Source organism: Schistocerca cancellata, unplaced genomic scaffold (genome assembly GCF_023864275.1).
Source record: "Schistocerca cancellata isolate TAMUIC-IGC-003103 unplaced genomic scaffold, iqSchCanc2.1 HiC_scaffold_671, whole genome shotgun sequence".
In the NCBI taxonomy this organism is placed as follows: Eukaryota; Metazoa; Arthropoda; class Insecta; order Orthoptera; family Acrididae; genus Schistocerca; species Schistocerca cancellata.
The window spans coordinates 1-5,000 of NW_026046682.1; positions in this window are offsets into that span (position 1 = coordinate 1).

Sequence of the window (5,000 nt, forward strand, 5' to 3'; positions counted from 1 at the left end):
TTGATTAATGAAAACATACTTGGCAAATGCTTTCGCTTCTGTTCGTCTTGCGACGATCCAAGAATTTCACCTCTAACGTCGCAATACGAATGCCCCCGCCTGTCCCTATTAATCATTACCTCGGGTTCCGAAAACCAACAAAATAGAACCGAGGTCCTATTCCATTATTCCATGCACACAGTATTCAGGCGGGCTTGCCTGCTTTAAGCACTCTAATTTGTTCAAAGTAAACGTGCCGGCCCACCCAGACACTCAATAAAGAGCACCTTGGTAGGATTTCAACGGGGTCCGCCTCGGGACGCACGAACACGCACGAGGCGGTCGCACGCCTTCGGCTCGCCCCACCGGCAGGACGTCCCACGATACATGCCAGTTAAACACCGACGGGCGGTGAACCAACAGCGTGGGACACAAATCCAACTACGAGCTTTTTAACCGCAACAACTTTAATATACGCTATTGGAGCTGGAATTACCGCGGCTGCTGGCACCAGACTTGCCCTCCAATAGATACTCGTTAAAGGATTTAAAGTGTACTCATTCCGATTACGGGGCCTCGGATGAGTCCCGTATCGTTATTTTTCGTCACTACCTCCCCGTGCCGGGAGTGGGTAATTTGCGCGCCTGCTGCCTTCCTTGGATGTGGTAGCCGTTTCTCAGGCTCCCTCTCCGGAATCGAACCCTGATTCCCCGTTACCCGTTACAACCATGGTAGGCGCAGAACCTACCATCGACAGTTGATAAGGCAGACATTTGAAAGATGCGTCGCCGGTACGAGGACCGTGCGATCAGCCCAAAGTTATTCAGAGTCACCAAGGCAAACGGACCGGACGAGCCGACCGATTGGTTTTGATCTAATAAAAGCGTCCCTTCCATCTCTGGTCGGGACTCTGTTTGCATGTATTAGCTCTAGAATTACCACAGTTATCCAAGTAACGTGGGTACGATCTAAGGAACCATAACTGATTTAATGAGCCATTCGCGGTTTCACCTTAATGCGGCTTGTACTGAGACATGCATGGCTTAATCTTTGAGACAAGCATATGACTACTGGCAGGATCAACCAGGGAGCTGCGTCAACTAGAGCTGAGCAGCCGGCCGCCCGGGAGTGTGTCCCGGGGGCCCGCGCGAACACGCAAGCGTCCGCTCAATTATTCTGCAAACAGGAGGAGGCTGAGCTCCCCTGCACAATACACCTCGAAACCCTCTCAGGTCCCGGCGGCGCGCAGCGCCGTCCTAAGTACTTGGTCGGGTTCGAGAGAGGCGCAATCGCCCGGAGTTAGGCGAGTAGACGCTTTAGGTGCGACCACCCGTGCTCCCAACTGAGCTTGCCGCTGCCGACAGAGGCCCGGGAGCGTGCTGTCGTGGCATTGCCGGCGGGAGACAACACGCGCCACCTACGGTGACCGGCAGCTCCAACGCCAGCGCCACAGAAGGGCAAAGGCCCCACGTGGGTGCCGAAGCGAACTCTCCCAGCACAGCGCACGTGCCAACACGTCTGCACAACTGCGATACAAACCACCAGCGAGAACCGCTGGGGCGACCGAGCAGCAGACGGCGTCGCGGCGCCGAGTGCCGGGCGGCGGCGCATCCTCAACGCACACAGTCCTCAATCGGACCAGCACACTGCAGATGTCCACCGCGCTTCGCACCGGGCCGGCGAGGACCCACTTTGGCTGCACGGCGCCGCGCGCAGGGTGCCCCGGCGCGCAGCTGCGCCGCCTGCCGCGTCCGTCGGCCGGCGCGCCTGCCACTGGGCGCCCCCACCAGCCGGCTGTAGCGCGTGCGCCACGCACCGCGCGGCCAGCACGCCGGGCGGCCCCCCCTCACCGGCCGGGGACAGTCCCACCCACCCACAGCCGCGTATCGCTTCACACCCAGATCCACATTCACGTTCATTGGTGTGGTGGGTATCGCTGACACAACCGCGTCATAGCTGTACCGATCGTTGCCCTCACAGATGTACCTCCAGCAAGATCAACCGCACCACAACGGGTTACCAGTTGTTCATTTGCGTAACGTCACCAGTAAACGTACACGTCCACGTCCATCCCCGTTTGCAAAGTCAACTATTATTGCATGCCTGCCTGTCAGGTGTCAAGACACACTACATCCGCTCACATCCACGCAACAAAATGTGCCCGACTAGAGGGCACGTGGAAGGTGCCCCCGTACGTATGCGATGTCCATTGCGCGACGAACTGTCAACCAGCCTCTGTAGCATGTCGCAGATGTGGAACGCGGGACACCGTGCTATCACATTGTGTGAGAAGAGACTACTATGTCTGCATACACGCGCCACTACATGAACAGACGGCTCATGCTGATCGCCATCCACTGCGTCCATTACTCCCACACGTCTCTATGGCGTACCACACTGCAATACAGCTGTTATGGGGAGATGACACGTAGCTGTGTACACAACATTCTGAGCGGGTTGCGGTTGGACAACAATACATTAATGTAACGTGTCATATGCCATTTACAGAGCAGGTTAAGGCACAACGTGGGTTAGGTTAAGGCACAACGTGGGTTATGTTAAGGCACAACGTGGGTTATGTTAAGGCACAACGTGGGTTAGGTTAAGGCACAACGTGGGTTAGGTTAAGGCACAACGTGGGGTAGATTGCGGCACAACTTGGGGTAGATTGCGGCACAACTTGGGGTAGATTGCGGCACAACTTGGGGTAGATTGCGGCACAACTTGGGGTAGATTGCGGCACAACTTGGGGTAGATTGCGGTACAACTTGGGGTAGATTGCGGTACAACTTGGGGTAGATTGCGGTACAACTTGGGGTAGATTGCGGTACAACTTGGGGTAGATTGCGGTACAACTTGGGGTAGATTGCGGTACAACTTGGGGTAGATTGCGGTACAACTTGGGGTAGATTGCGGTACAACTTGGGGTAGATTGCGGTACAACTTGGGGTAGATTGCGGTACAACTTGGGGTAGATTGCGGTACAACTTGGGGTAGATTGCGGTACAACTTGGGGTAGATTGCGGTACAAATTGCATTACATTGCGGTGCAAATTGCGTTACATTGCGGTGCAAATTGCGTTAGGTTAAGGTGCAACACAGGTTAGGTTAAGGTGCAACACAGGTTAGGTTAAGGTGCAACACAGGTTAGGTTAAGGTGCAACAGAGGTTAGGTTAAGGCGACATAGGTTAGGTTAAGGTGCAAGATGGGTTAGGTTAAGGTGACATAGGTTAGGTTAAGGTGACATAGGTTAGGTTAAGGTGACATAGGTTAGGTTAAGGTGACATAGGTTAGGTTAAGGTGACATAGGTTAGGTTAAGGTGACATAGGTTAGGTTAAGGTGACATAGGTTAGGTTAAGGTACAAACTGGGTTGTGTTTTGGTACACATTGCGTTGTAGTACAGTACACGTTAGGTTTGGGTACGGTACACATTGTGGTATGGGATGGCGTGTTGGTGGGGGGGGGGGGGCGGGGCGAGGTTCGTTCATATTGACCGTAGGAAGTGGATGCCCGAGGCAGCGTCAGTGTGTCAAAGGAGGTATGTCACGTTGGGATGCGCTTTTCGGTAGTGAGAGGGGGCGCGCCGTGTCCGAGGTTGCGGCAGACCTGTGTGTTTCATTCCTGCCAGTGTGTTTGTTCTGTAAGACGAGGCAGTGTGGTGATGTTGGGTGCACCCCTGTGTGGGACATGTGTGGGTGTTGGTGGCTTATCTGAGCAATTGTGGTTGTCGGACGAGTGGGATATTCTGTTTTATGATTGGACCTCGTGGCCTGGTTATCATAGTCTGGTTGGTGTACTGTGGCGGATAGGATGCACCGGACGTTGGTCCATGGTGGTGCTTAATTATTGCATCTGTGTCTGTTACAGGCAGAGAGTAGTGTGTGATAGAGTGTGTGGGTGACGTGTGGTTCCTTTTGTTTGCACAGACGTTCAGCATGTATAGGGGCATTTGCGTATTTGATCTATCTATGTGGGCCTGCATAGTTTACTGAGCAGTGCTGCGAGGTGACTGAACTACGAGCGACGTACTCATTTACAGCGGAATGGTTGCCTTCTACCAAAGATGGCGTATCGACTCTACGACAGCGTTGGCACCGCAGGAAGCGGTGTCGTAAAATGGCCCCCACACCGTCATCGTTGTGCGGGGTAGTGACCGTCTATATTGTGAGAGGAGTCCTGTTTGCCACTGGGCGTGGGGTCTCGCGTCCTGCGGTTCAGTGCCCCCAGGGAAGCGCGCGGACGTGGTGCTGCTGCTGCTGTAGCAAGCGAGCTACTTAGAGCATGTATAGGGACAGCGGGAATATGGCATATTGGATATAACTCTTCATGAAACGCATGATATAGGGGTGGATTGCACGTTACGAGTGCGGGAAGAGTCCGCCGTTCATCCGCTGGAGTTGCGATTTGGGCGGTTGGGGTGGGGCACTTGCGGGTGCGGGTGCGAGTGGAGTGGAGCGGAGCGATGATCGGTCGACGACTTCGTGCGGCGCAGGCACTGGCGTTGGGGCTCCTGTGGTGGACAGATGATGCAGGCTTTGTGGGTGGCGTCGGAAAATGGGCACTGTGGGCCCTAGCGATGTCGTCGTCGGCTTGTCGTCTCATAGATGGCAGTATCGTCGGTGCAGCAGGCCATGTTGCGGGAGACCTGCAGATGGCGGTATTTTTGGTGGTGCGCTCGACATGGTGGACGTAGTGTCGTCCGATTCGCGTAGATGGAGCTATTGCATGTGGTTTCGTCACATTGTCATAGATGGCGGTGCCGTGTTTTGGAGGTATGGTTGGCGTAGTTTCGTTCGATTCCTGTAGATGGAGGTGTCGTTTCTGGGCCGGATGGCAATGTAGTTTGGTCACATTCCCATAGATGGCTGTGTTGCGCCTGTGGGCGGCGGTGTCACCATCGTCCCATAGAGGTCGGCATGGTGTCTTCACGAAATAAGACGCCTGGGTATCCCACAGATGGCGGTATGGTCTGTTTATTGTGGACGTTGCCGTCGTCGGGACCAGAGGGCGTGCGCGAA